The sequence below is a fragment of the Triturus cristatus genome, chromosome 7 (assembly GCF_964204655.1).
Source record: "Triturus cristatus chromosome 7, aTriCri1.1, whole genome shotgun sequence".
Classification (NCBI taxonomy): Eukaryota; Metazoa; Chordata; class Amphibia; order Caudata; family Salamandridae; genus Triturus; species Triturus cristatus.
The window spans coordinates 1037919545-1037934375 of record NC_140590.1 but is presented as its reverse complement, the minus strand read 5'-3'; positions in this window follow the sequence as shown (position 1 = coordinate 1037934375).

The following is a 14831-nucleotide window of genomic DNA, read 5'->3' as shown; positions in this document are numbered from 1 at the left end:
TATAGACTCAATCACGCACCTACTAAATCATCCATTCAGACACTTATACACCCACTCATTCTTCAATACGTCTTTCCCAATATTTATTAAACATATTTAAACTTTACAGAAACACACAGTTACTGGATGATGTCATCAGTGATGTCATCAGTGATGTAATTTGAGATGTCATCAGTGATGTCATCAGTGATGTCACTGACCATGTCATGATTGATGTAATATGTGACGTCATCAGCAGTGCATTGCGGGGGAGCAAGTTATAGTTAGCTGAACTAATATAACGGGGGAATTTCTCTGGTTTTGTACGAGTGACATGTCCAACTAACTATAACTTTCCCTAAAACCTATGGTTTTTTCAGTAAATATATATATATATATATATATATATATATATATATATATATATATATATATATATATATATATATATATATATATATATATATATCTGTCCAGGGTTGCTGGTCTTCCGCGGTGCTCCTGACCGAAAGGGTGTGCCGTATGTCAGCGACCTGCTTGCTGACCAAACACTACGACCACTGCCTTCTTCCAGGTAAGAAAAGGGCTCGACACACTCCGGGGACTTTCAAAGGCTTTATTTAAAATTCGATGCGTGCTGCTGACAGTCCCTGAAACGCTAGGCAGACGCGTTTCAGCCATGGTTAGCTTTCCTCAGTGCCTGTTTCACGGACTTCATGGATTCTCTGGGGGTCTGAAATGATACAGCTGATAAGGTGACCGCTCCCAGTCAGGTGACGCTCGACTCCTCCTTCAATTAAAGGTGCAGCAGTGTAACGCGGACGTCCTCCCAGGCAGGTGCATGCTGGATAATGCAGTCCAAGTGAAGGTCTGCGCAGTGGCAGAATCACTTCAAACACCTTGTGATGTAACAAACTCGTTGTACCTGTGCCACAGTCCAGCTTGAGTGCCCGGTTGGACGAAGCAAAGCCTTCTGCCATCCCCTTACTCAGGCATTAGGTAATGCCTCCTCTCTCCCCAATGCAGCAAACACGCCCAAATGGTAATACCAGCTGCCGGGGGGGCTCCGCGTAATTGCATTCCAATGCAAATGTCCAGGGTTGCTGGTCTTCCGCGGTGCTCCTGACCGAAAGGGTGTGCCGTATGTCAGCGACCTGCTTGCTGACCAAACACTACGACCACTGCCTTCTTCCAGGTAAGAAAAGGGCTCGACACACTCCGGGGACTTTCAAAGGCTTTATTTAAAATTCAATGCGTGCTGCTGACAGTCCCTGAAACGCTAGGCAGACGCGTTTCAGCCATGGTTAGCTTTCCTCAGTGCCTGTTTCACGGACTTCATGGATTCTCTGGGGGTCTGAAATGATACAGCTGATAAGGTGACAACCGGGCACTCAAGCTGGACTGTGGCACAGGTACAACGAGTTTGTTACATCACAAGGTGTTTGAAGTGATTCTGCCACTGCGCAGACCTTCACTTGGACTGCATTATCCAGCATGCACCTGCCTGGGAGGACGTCCGCGTTACACTGCTGCACCTTTAATTGAAGGAGGAGTCGAGCGTCACCTGACTGGGAGCGGTCACCTTATCAGCTGTATCATTTCAGACCCCCAGAGAATCCATGAAGTCCGTGAAACAGGCACTGAGGAAAGCTAACCATGGCTGAAACGCGTCTGCCTAGCGTTTCAGGGACTGTCAGCAGCACGCATTGAATTTTAAATAAAGCCTTTGAAAGTCCCCGGAGTGTGTCGAGCCCTTTTCTTACCTGGAAGAAGGCAGTGGTCGTAGTGTTTGGTCAGCAAGCAGGTCGCTGACATACGGCACACCCTTTCGGTCAGGAGCACCGCGGAAGACCAGCAACCCTGGACATTTGCATTGGAATGCAATTACGCGGAGCCCCCCCGGCAGCTGGTATTACCATTTGGGCGTGTTTGCTGCATTGGGGAGAGAGGAGGCCTTACCTAATGCCTGAGTAAGGGGATGGCAGAAGGCTTTGCTTCGTCCAACCGGGCACTCAAGCTGGACTGTGGCACAGGTACAACGAGTTTGTTACATCACAAGGTGTTTGAAGTGATTCTGCCACTGCGCAGACCTTCACTTGGACTGCATTATCCAGCATGCACCTGCCTGGGAGGACGTCCGCGTTACACTGCTGCACCTTTAATTGAAGGAGGAGTCGAGCGTCACCTGACTGGGAGCGGTCACCTTATCAGCTGTATCATTTCAGACCCCCAGAGAATCCATGAAGTCCGTGAAACAGGCACTGAGGAAAGCTAACCATGGCTGAAACGCGTCTGCCTAGCGTTTCAGGGACTGTCAGCAGCACGCATTGAATTTTAAATAAAGCCTTTGAAAGTCCCCGGAGTGTGTCGAGCCCTTTTCTTACCTGGAAGAAGTGAAGGACTGGGTTATTCTAAAGACCCAGCGGTGCCAGGGAACAACACCTGAAACCTTCGTGGGTTACCTGTTCTGGCGTACTAAACACAGAGACACGGGACACTTCCAGCGACGTCAGAGATCAGCGTTTATTTACTGCAGGGATACAGAGGTCACAAGAAGTACACAACGTGTAGGTTCTCGGAGACTGCTTCAAATTCGTAGAAGTGGATCGCTCCTTTTATACAGGTTTCGGCCATAGCACAGTATGGTGAACAAAGGTTACAACTCAGTTCCCACAATAAACTGCAAAAAGGGTCGCATTCATGTTTCAAGAGGCCGGAACATAATTACAACAGTCTTGCCGGTTCCCAACTGTAAAAACATATCCCCTCCGCGATAAACACATTCCATCCTAACCATAAACGCATTAAGAGGAAAGACGGAAAACAGATGTAAGGAAAGGACAAGGATGCACAACAGGTTAGAAAAGAGTGTTGGGGGCAATAAAGGAAACTCGATAGAGGGATCAAAGACCTCGTGTCTAATGTATGCGTGGCTAAAACAATAGGCCGGAGCGGCAAGATGAGCCTCGAGCGGGGCCATCTGCTTTAGTCGCGTTATTCCCTCATCATAAAAGTCACCTCAAAGGAACACGTGTCCTTCGTGTAAGCTTGAGAGTTCCAGGGTCACGAAGCGGACAAGAAGCCCGTTCGCTGGCTACCTGAGGGCAAGAAACAAAATGGACGCTGTATCTAAAATGGAACCCGAGGGCTCGGATGAACGAACCCAAAAATGAGGCGAACCATACGTGGCTGCATAGCGAAACTTCGTACACCCACTATACTCGTCATTTGCGGTTCATAGATACCAAACTCATCCATATTCGTCACCACTCAAAAACTGCGGTCCCGTGTCATACGGAACCTCAGACGCTCCTTTTGCCCTCATGTAGGCAAGCACTAGTCAAGATCGGAATCTATATCAATATTCATCAGTTCGTTCAGCTGCTGCTGGAACATCATTCTATCCATCAATGTCTCCTTGGTAACAGATGGCCGCCTTATACACGTCGTAGCACATAGGCCACATAAGGCAGGACCACACTGCACACAAAGACAACACGTGAACAGAAATGCTACAACAGCCCCTACGATCATTAGAATCTTCCAACCCCAGGTTGACATCAAGCCCCAAAACCATCCTAGGAGCGTCCAATTACCTTCGTCCACGTGTATGGACTCGGAAATCTTGTGCAACTTCGAGATGGCTTGATAAACAGTTGGAGCATTGTCAGGAATAAAAATGCAACAACTCGAATGGATAATTTTACACACGCCCCCTCTATCTGCAAGAACAACGTCTAGAACCATACGGTTCTGCAACGTCATGAGTCTATCCGCCTGTAGTTCAGCCGTTAGATTACCAAGGGCATTTGCAGTAATATTAGCAGTCGACTCTACCACACGGGTCAACTGTCTTAGGTTCCTACTATTAACCATAGGTCCCCAAAACGGCAAGAAACCCTTAAAGAAGTCTCCTGCTTCTTGACCAGCAGTATCCTCTTTGCTAATAACGCCTCTCATGACTCTAGTTTTGTGGTAGTCCGAAGCAACTGTGAAGGTTGGAGGCAAAAGATTCGCAATATAACAGGTACCCGAAAAATCGCGGGGTAACCATGTATATGCGCGTTCATAACACACAAAATAGGTGCCCTTAGCAGTCAGAAAAACAGGGGAGGAGAGCATCGGTAGGACGTACGTTTCAGTGCAAGCACTGTTCCCAAGTTGTGCTCTCGGATTTCGACCCAAACCCTGCAAACAGAAATTTCCAAGGTGCGGTACAATCCATATTGGGGACGAGCTCTTAAGTTGTCTATCACCCACTGACGTACTATACTCAGTCTCGCTCAGATCCTTATAAGCCTGCACTTCTTCATCTGGAATGAGTGATGCATCAATAACATCTCTATCCAGATCTGCTATGGCTATCGCCAAAGGCTTGTGGTACGGCCCAGGACCAAAGTTGACAGACCGTGGCTCTCGACTGGGGTAGGAATCTAGTGCACTGCGAAACATAGTTTGGAATGCTCGAGCTGAACCCTGGGAGCTGTATGGAAGGACCAAATACGGAATACCCCTATCCATAGTGTGTGGCATTAACCCACACACCCAACAATTGGTAGTATTCACCACCAACTGATGCTGATGTAGGAGTTGAATAAAGGAATTATTCATAAATTCCGCAAGTCTAACCTGCTCATGTTGAGGCAAAGGATGAAAGGAATGTGGGGAAACAGTAGTGAGGGAACTTAGGTTAAGAGCAGAGGTAGGTGAAGCAGAAGGCAAGAACAACGATACTCCGAAATACACTCCACCCACCAATAACATAGATACAGTTAGAAACAATAGAAACACCTGAAACAGAAAACATTTTGTTTGTACAACCCTCCATAACTCTGATCTCTGCGCTGACACCCTTTCTGCGTCCACTAGCTTAGAGAATGCCATCCTCTACAAACCGTCCGTGACGTACTTGACGCACTTCGTTCTGAGTGGCGATTATCAATCCCCAGGAGTTCCCAGAGATCGACAAAAGTAACCAACCTAACGTCAGAAACCTGCTAAACAGAAAGAAGTACCCGCACGGCCCTACGGTGACCCGGATGGCGAGGTTTCCTCGATTTATTACAAGTCTCTTAGCAGTGGAAAGCACAAAAAAACTCAGAAAGAAAGGATGTAATTGTTCATAATATTTGTGACGTTAAAGACCACTATACTGTCAATTTTTATTAGTCCTTGAACGAAGAAAGTATCGACTTCTTCCAGGTCGAGTTTGCTCTACGAACAATTGTTCAGATGGCGCAACAGTGTTCAATGAAACAGATGACGAGTCGGACCTTGGGTTCTCTGCTACTAATGACTCCACCTGTGGATCTGACAATGACAAATCCTCCTCCACAGGGTGAGCGTCGCTAAATGGCACAAAGCGCAAAGGAGTCTCAGTTTCTGCGGCCGAAATCCCAGTTCTCACCCAACAGTCGGTTGGTAAGGGGATCGGTACCTTCTTTGTGTGGCTGGCATGAACCCAATTTTTCCGGCCCGTCAGTCGAACCGCTGTCCTCGTCGTCAACAAGACTTGGTGGGGTCCGACGAATCTTGGCTCCAAATTACGCTTTCGACCAAAGTTTCGGGTAACCACCCAATCTCCTGGCCGAAGCTGGTGTCCAGGACCCTCTGTCTGCGCTGGTAGAGCTTCAAAGACCTGTTGGTGAATTAACCGTAGTTTAGTGGTCAAATCATGCAAGTAATCGATCAACATTGGATATTCAAGACTATCAAAAGCCCTAGGTCTCGGGACTCCCCAAATATTCGCAGGGCGACCGAACACAATCTCATATGGGCTAAGCCCTACTCGAGAGTGTACGGTTGCTCTGGTCGATAGGAGAGCCAGAGGCAAGGAATCAGGCCATGACAGACCAGTCGTAGCTTGAATCTTGGCAAGTTTCAGCTTCAGGGTACCATTGTACCCTTCAACCAAACCCGCTGCCTGAGGATGATTAGCACTGTGGAATTTCTGACGAATTCCAAGGCCCTTACACACACTCTGCATTACACTTCCCACAAACTCACTCCCATTATCCGACCATACAATCCGGGGCATTCCGTACCGAGGAAAGTATTCCTTCAGCAGGATTTTTGCTGTGGACAGGGCAGTATTATCCTTAAGAGGATAGGCCTCAATCCATCTGGAGAACGCGCAAACCACAACCAATACATACTTCAGATTATTGCATCTCTCCATATGGATGAAGTCCAGCTGGATAATCTCAAAGGGACAAACAGGAGGAGCGAAATGACCAGGTGGAGTGGGGGTGCCTTTTCCGGGATTATGCATCAAACACACCATACAATTCTTAACCACTCTTTCGGCACACTTAGCGATACCATCATTCCTCCATACAGGAGACAAGAACTTACATATTCCTTTCGCACTAATATGTGACAACCCATGAGCCATCGTCACAACAGCTAATACATATGCGTCTGGTAACATCCACCTCTGGCATTCCGTCAGGTCAACCCAACATCCATGCATATCCAATTTCCCTGTACTTTCTTTCCACTTGGTCTTTTCAGCTTCCGTAGCTTCGTTCTGAATTGCTTCCACACTGTCAACAGTATTTTCACACATACCAGTCTCCGCCGGCCACCTCACTAAACTCGTGACATACATTCGAGTCGCAAGATTCTTAGCCGTTTCTTTAGCAATCTCATCCGCAAATGCATTACCACGACCAACATCATCCGTCACTTTCCGATGTGCACTACATTTGACGATCGCCACTTGTTTAGGCAATGTGAGTGCATCCAAAAGATCATTCACGAGATGCCCGTGTTGGATCTTCGTACCATGCGATGTCATAAATCCTCTTTCTCTCCACAATCTTCCAAAATTGTGCGCAACACCAAACGCATACTGACTGTCGGTAAACACATTCACTCGCTTTCCCTTCGACAAAACACACGCTCTTGTCAATGCAATTAACTCTGCCGCTTGCGCGGAATTCTGGTTCAATCTTGCAGTTTCCACAACCGTACTCAACGTCACTACAGCATACGCAGTCGTCACATTACCATTCGGCAACTTGAAGCAAGAGCCATCCACATACAAAGTACCATCAGGATCTGACAAAGGAGTGTTTTTCAGGTCCACACGACCTTTTGTTTCTTCCTCAGTCCGTAAATAACAATCATGTGGCAGCACATCATCTGATTCCATATTAATCGGCAACAATGTCGCCGGATTCAGTACATTACAACGCTTGATCTGTACGTGACTTGCCAAAAGGGTCAGCTCGTACCCAGACAACCTTGCACTCGTCAGATGTTGAGTCTTTGTCCGATTCAAGAGAGTATCAACTGCATGCGGAACCATTACTATGAGCATATTGTCCATGACCAGACCTGCGGACTGCCGAATAGACGCCGCAGCTGCCGCTGTCGCCCTCAAGCAACTTGGCAACGCTCTAGCCACCGGGTCTAAGGTCGAGGAAAAATATGCACACGGACGCTGCTTATCACCAAATTGTTGCGTTAGAACACTCAACGCACAACCGTCCCTCTCATGGACGTATAATGTGAAAGGCTTACTGTAATCAGGAGTACCTAACACAGGAGCCGAACACAGCGCATCACGTAGTTCAGAAAAACTTTTCTGACATTCCTCCGTCCAAGGCAAAGGGGTTGAAACGTCCTTGCACGTGAGAGCTACCAATGGCTTCGCTAACAGTGAAAAATTCGGGATCCACTGTCTGCAGTATGACGTGATACCTAAAAAGGCACGCACATCTCTCTGAGTTGCTGGCACAGGCATTCGAGCAATTGCTGCAATTCGTTCAGGGGTCAACCTTCTTCCCGCCTTTGACAATAAGTGACCGAGATAGGTAACTTCTTGACAACAATATTGTAGTTTGGAAGGTGACACTTTATGATGTAAAGCACAGAGATGCTGTAACAAAGACACTGTAGTGGCTCTACAGAGCTGTTCAGTGTCAGCAGCAACTAACAGATCATCAACGTACTGAATCAAGGCTGCACCAGCCGGTAACACAAACGCATCAAGCTGACTCTTAAGAGCTTGACTGTAGATTGATGGACTCTCACAGTAGCCCTGTGGAGCGCGTTTGAATCTGAAGCTACGACCACCTAATGAGAAACCAAACAAATCTCTGCTTTCCTCAGCAATTGGAATGCTAAAGAACGCATTCTTCAGATCGATGACCGAGAACCATGATGCAGTGGCTGGAATCAGAGTCAGTAAAGCTGTAATATCTGGCACCACAGGAAATTGCGGAACAACTACTTTATTCACCTCCCGTAAGTCGATAACTAGACGATACACGGGAGGCTTGGAGGGATCCGTTTGTTTCAGAATAGGCAACACGGGACTATTGCACACATTACCTCGTGTCTCCTCAATAACATCCTTGCCGATCAAATCATAAATGATCGCTAATAGTGCCCTTTCACCATCAAGGGAAATACGATACTGAGGTATACGTGGCAAACGCGCACCAACTTTTAGGTGGACAACATAAGGTGGTATATCCAACAGGCCCACGTCATTGGGACCTGTCGCCCACAAGGAGTCTGGAAGAGATCTCAATTCCGATGGGAGCTTGTCGATCGATAAATACATAGGGGAAATCACGCTCTTACCCAACGTGAGCTCCACACCCGTAGGAGAACAGTACAAAGTCGCATGTAACCTTTTCAACAAATCTAAACCCAAAAGATTCTCACCACAACCAGTAGTCAAGATCAAAGGAGCTTCCAGCTCATGAGACCCAATTGTAAGGGGCAAAGGGCTAGAAACTGGATTACTAACGGGGGCGCCAGAAAATCCAACGGAAACATTCGTTAAGCCAGACAAAGGCGCGCCAGGGAGTTTTGAATGCATAATGGAACTTTTTGCCGCACCAGTGTCCAACAGAAAAGGCTCAACAACGCCCATAGTGGCTACTGCAACATATGGCCCTCTCTGATCAACCGGAACTGATACTTCTCCCTTCCTTTGTCTATGGCTGTCCTAGTAGATACCGTCCGCATCAACATCACACTCAACATAACAATCATCTACATGATACTGTGTAGACCGGCCGGACGGCAGGTCGCGGCGATCGAAACAATTTTGCGAATCCGAAGACGTCGCAAAGCGTTCGGCCTGATTCTGGGTAACTCCGCGACCTCTACCACGAGAAACCTGTTGAGGGCCACTACGTCCTCCTCGAGCCGACACACCATTGTTCCTATCACGGAGAACCGGACAGTCAAACTTCAAATGGCCCTCCCCGCGGCAATATGCACATTGATTATAGCCCAGCACAAGGCGAGGCGCAGGCGACACATTTCGCGGCTGTGATCTAGAGAACTGTGATTGCGATCTGTTTGGCTGCTGTGTATCACTGAAATTCGGACGCGGTGGGTAGGCTTGCTGCAACAAGACCTTAGTCTTGAGATCCTTCGTTTTCTTTTCTGCACGCTCACTTTCCTCCTTTCCTCTATTCTCATAATATTGGGCCGTAGCCAATATTTGGGCAGTGGTAGAAACAGCCCACGCACTCTCAGAATTCTTCAACTTGTTGCTAAGGTCGGGCAACAAATTCGATACAAACTTATCAACGAACAGCCGCTGACCACCCTCGGAACCCATGTCCTGACCACTATGGTCAATGAACGCTTCCTCAAATCTCGTAAAGAAATCGGAAACACTTTCATCTCTCTTTTGCCTGCACGCCGATAATTTGTCCCAATTGACGCGCATCGCAGGCATAAGCGTTTTCATGAGGGTAATTATCCTCTGGGGCAAAGCCACAATAATCTGTTCGGGTTTAGCCCCACCGACCTGCCGGGCATCTGCCGCTGTAAGGGCAGCCCAGTCACCGCCTAACTCGGCTACGTGATTCTCGTGACGAATTTTTGCCCAAATCGGCTGAGGCACCACATTGCCAAACAACATATCAACATCGGCTAGGTTCATAACAGTAGCATCCACCAATTGGGACAGTTCTTTATAGTACCCTGCAGGATTCTTACGGGGATCAGGTAGGGATTGCTTCACTTGCAAAACTTCCGATCGCTTCCAAGGGAGGTGTATCCACACCCTCTGGAAATGGCCTGTGACAGGAGGGTTAGCAGCAGCGTCACCTGGCATCCATACCGGGGGAACTTCCCGCATAGGATATTGGCCAGGTTGTGCCATCCATTCCGCGGTCGCGTCCTTAAACAGCGCACGCGGTTGCACTGTACATCGAAAGGATAACAAGCGTTCCAGAGCCTCTCGAACTTTGTCACCTACAATGACACCCGTGGCAAACCGAAGCTGTAGCTCGGAAACCTCAGGTGGTATATCATTAGCTATATCATCGTCCCACTCCTCTTTCAATGATTTACACAATTCTTCGAACACAAACCGTTGCGTGGGCACATTAAACTGAGAAAACGTTTCGAACACTACACGTGGGGTGTATTTAACAGGGTTGCGAATCCACCTACGTGCAGTTTTCACCAACGATTCACGTTCCCTACCATCAGGAAGCTGACTGCGTCTTTGAGCAATGTCTGAAAGAGTCGAGCCAAGTATCGGCCCAAAAAGCGGAGAATAAAGAGAAGAAACAGCAGTCAAAAGACGACTACGAACAGAAGGAGAAGAAGACGAAGATGCAGGCGTAGCAGCCATAGGGGTGGAAACGGTAGAAGTAGACGCAGCAGCAGGAGTAGCGGGAACGACAGGCTGAGGAGGAACTTGGAAAGGCGCAGTAGGGAGAGAAGCCGGGACAAGAGGATGTACGATCTGTGGCCCAAGGGGATTCAGGAGTACGGGAGGAACGGCGGGCTGACCAGCAGCCGCCAAACCAGCGGGTTGAGGAAGAGGTGGACGAACAGGACCCATAACATCAGGAGCATAGGGAGGTGGCGATTTCATCAGATAAGACAAAAGCGAATCTTCCACCGATTCTTCTCCTGTCTTATCGGTCGTAGAAGGTAGCGCCGGATAACATTTGTCCACCGCCATGTGGTGAAGCCGAGCACTAACTTCCTGCTCTTTCTCATCCTTATCTAACTGATATTGTTCTGCATTGCGCATCACCGTAATAACACCTTCTCGTTTATTTTTCTTATTCTGTTTGATTTCTTTCTGTTTGGCCTCTTTCCGCCATAACCGGAAGGAATCAAACATGGCCGGCCTAACTTTCCTTTTAAATAATTTAGCTTCCAAGTTATCTAAAATGGCATTCTCGAAACTACCATGAGGTGGCCAACTAAGGACACCATCCTTTTTAGTGTAACGAACCCAATATGCATTATATACGATAGGACCCACGCCATGGCGACTATAGAGCTCGTAAAGCGGAGTTCCAGCCGGAGGTATCGGACATGAATCCTCCAGCCGGGAATCCATGCTGCAACATTTAAGAAACCCAAACAAAGTACTACGGCCAGGCATCGTGCACACTAACCGAGTATACAAACTTCAAGGGCTATCGGATTACGATGTCCTCGCAAAAATGCAAGACCCTCGGTTTTTGGCAATTGCAATCGTCAAATAAAACCCAACAACTAAGAACCACGAATGCTATGGAACCATGCAACCAACAAAGCAACACTGGGAGCGACCCACAAATACTTAACTGAAAGAACAATGGCGTCACCAGGAAGGCCCGTTGATCGTCTCGCCGTTCAAAGGACTACACCAGGCGCCAAAACAGGTCGACAGTCAGGGCATCGGTCCGTCGCAGCCGTCAGGAGGCGGGGATCTTCGCGGGAAAAGACGTCGGGCCACTTATTTCGACAACTGGATCGATGAAGCGGGGTGCACCTTCCCTCGGAGATTTCACACGAAGTTCCTCACGATCGTCGGGCTTTGGACCGGTACCGTTGATGTCGCCCCACGTTGGGCACCAACTGAAGGACTGGGTTATTCTAAAGACCCAGCGGTGCCAGGGAACAACACCTGAAACCTTCGTGGGTTACCTGTTCTGGCGTACTAAACACAGAGACACGGGACACTTCCAGCGACGTCAGAGATCAGCGTTTATTTACTGCAGGGATACAGAGGTCACAAGAAGTACACAACGTGTAGGTTCTCGGAGACTGCTTCAAATTCGTAGAAGTGGATCGCTCCTTTTATACAGGTTTCGGCCATAGCACAGTATGGTGAACAAAGGTTACAACTCAGTTCCCACAATAAACTGCAAAAAGGGTCGCATTCATGTTTCAAGAGGCCGGAACATAATTACAACAGTCTTGCCGGTTCCCAACTGTAAAAACATATCCCCTCCGCGATAAACACATTCCATCCTAACCATAAACGCATTAAGAGGTAAGACGGAAAACAGATGTAAGGAAAGGACAAGGATGCACAACAGGTTAGAAAAGAGTGTTGGGGGCAATAAAGGAAACTCGATAGAGGGATCAAAGACCTCGTGTCTAATGTATGCGTGGCTAAAACAATAGGCCGGAGCGGCAAGATGAGCCTCGAGCGGGGCCATCTGCTTTAGTCGCGTTATTCCCTCATCATAAAAGTCACCTCAAAGGAACACGTGTCCTTCGTGTAAGCTTGAGAGTTCCAGGGTCACGAAGCGGACAAGAAGCCCGTTCGCTGGCTACCTGAGGGCAAGAAACAAAATGGACGCTGTATCTAAAATGGAACCCGAGGGCTCGGATGAACGAACCCAAAAATGAGGCGAACCATACGTGGCTGCATAGCGAAACTTCGTACACCCACTATACTCGTCATTTGCGGTTCATAGATACCAAACTCATCCATATTCGTCACCACTCAAAAACTGCGGTCCCGTGTCATACGGAACCTCAGAAGGCAGTGGTCGTAATATATATATATCTATATATATATATATATTATCTACTAGCGGTCGCCAGTAGATAGTTATAGTTAGGACCGAGTTTCCATAGGAAATCTCAAAATTCTATTTTGAATAACTTTGGCGCCGGTTGATGAATCCTCGCGAAATTTTCAAAACTAATGGGGCACTCCGCTCAGCTCCTACCCTGAAAGTCTCGGGGTGATTCGTCAAGCGGGGGCCGAGAAAAAAGGGGGGTCCCAAAACGCATTTTCTCCATGCATTTTCCCATAGGACCTTTAGTCGAAGGTACAGCCCGAATGGCTGAACAGAATTACTTGAAATTTGGCAGAGAGGTAGTCCTCAGGTCAGGCATGTGCCTTTTGCATATATGGAGTCAATCTGTTCAGTAGTTCCTGAGAAAATTGCAGTTAAAAGTACATAAATATCTATAAGCGCGCACTGTGCGCGCACCGTGCGCGCACCCTTATATATATATATATATATATATATATATATATATATATATATATATATATATATATTCACTTAAAAAACCATAGGTTTCACACATGTTATAGTTAGCTGTACATTTCACTCGTAAAAAACCAATGAAATTCCACGTTATAGTTAGATCAGGTAACTATAACTTGCGCGCCCACAATAAACTGCTGATGACGTCACATAGTACATCACTCATGACATGGTCAGTGACATCACTCATGACATCAATGATGACATCTGAAATTACACATTGTGGATTGCGGTCGCGCAAGTTATAGATACCTGATCTAACTATAACGTGGAATTTCATTGGTTTTTTACGAGTGAAATGTACAGCTAACTATAACATGTGTGAAACCTATGGTTTTTTAAGTGAATTTGCAAGGTTTTGTAAATGATAATTCCTAACTATAACGTGTGTGAAACCTATGGTTTTTTCAGTGAATTTGTACGGTTTTTTAAATGCTAAGTTATGTATTTATTTTTTATTTTTTTTCCTGGTTTTTCACTATGCGCACACCCTGCGCGAACGGTGCGCTTCGCGCACCGAGCGCCCACGTTGCGCAGTCCATGCCGTGCGCGCCTCGCCTTTTTTTACGCAGTAACATTTTTTTTTTCTCCCTTGTGGGTCCTTTAATTTATTTAATAAATGTGATTGTTACTTCTTTTTTTTTTTTTTGCCGTGCGCGTACGGTAAGCTTACCGTACGCGTACCCCGCGATTTTTTTTAAAAAAATGTAAATTTATTTTTCGTACTTTGGGTCCTTCTTGGACCCCCTGACAAACACTAGGGGGTCTGCAACTCTCTTCGTTGCCCCCGTTTCACGTTCCCCACCTTTGTTTCTCAGTGCGAGAGACAGAAAATGGCGGCCGACACTTCCTGATTTCGACCGATTCGAATGTTTACAGTCATGTAACCACCAATCAGAATTGAGCTCGCGCACGGCACCGTACGCGTACGGTAAGCTTACGGTAAGCGCACGGAGGGCGCTTACAGATATATATATTGATTTAAATGCTATTTTCTCAGGACCTACTGAACAGATTTACACCAGACCTACAAAAGGCACATCCTTGACCTGAGGACTACCTCTCTGCCAAATTTCAAGTAATTCTGTTCAGCCGTTCGGGCTGTAGCTGTGTCTAAAGGTCCTATGGAAAAATGCATGGGGAAAACGCGTTTTGGGACCCCCCTTTTTTCTCAGCCCCCGCTTGACGAATCCCCCCGAGACTTTCAGGGTAGGAGCGGAGCGTAGCGCCCCATTAGTTTTGAAAATTTCGCGAGGATTCGTCGACCGGCGCCAAAGTTATTCCAAATAGAATGTTGCGGATTTCCTATGGAAACACGGTCCTAACTATAACTATCTACTGGCGACCGCCAGTAGATGATATATATATATATATATATATACTCCAAAACTCCTCGTACTTCCTTTTCACGGCGAACAGAGAAGGACGGACCCAAACAGGTAAGGCAGTAGATGTAATTTATTGACTCCCTCTGCGACGCGTTTCGAGCACCCTGTGCCCTTGATCACACAAGAAAGCAAATGTCTGCCAGCTTTTTCAAATGCTACGTGTCCACCCATTGGTCAGTTACAATTTCAT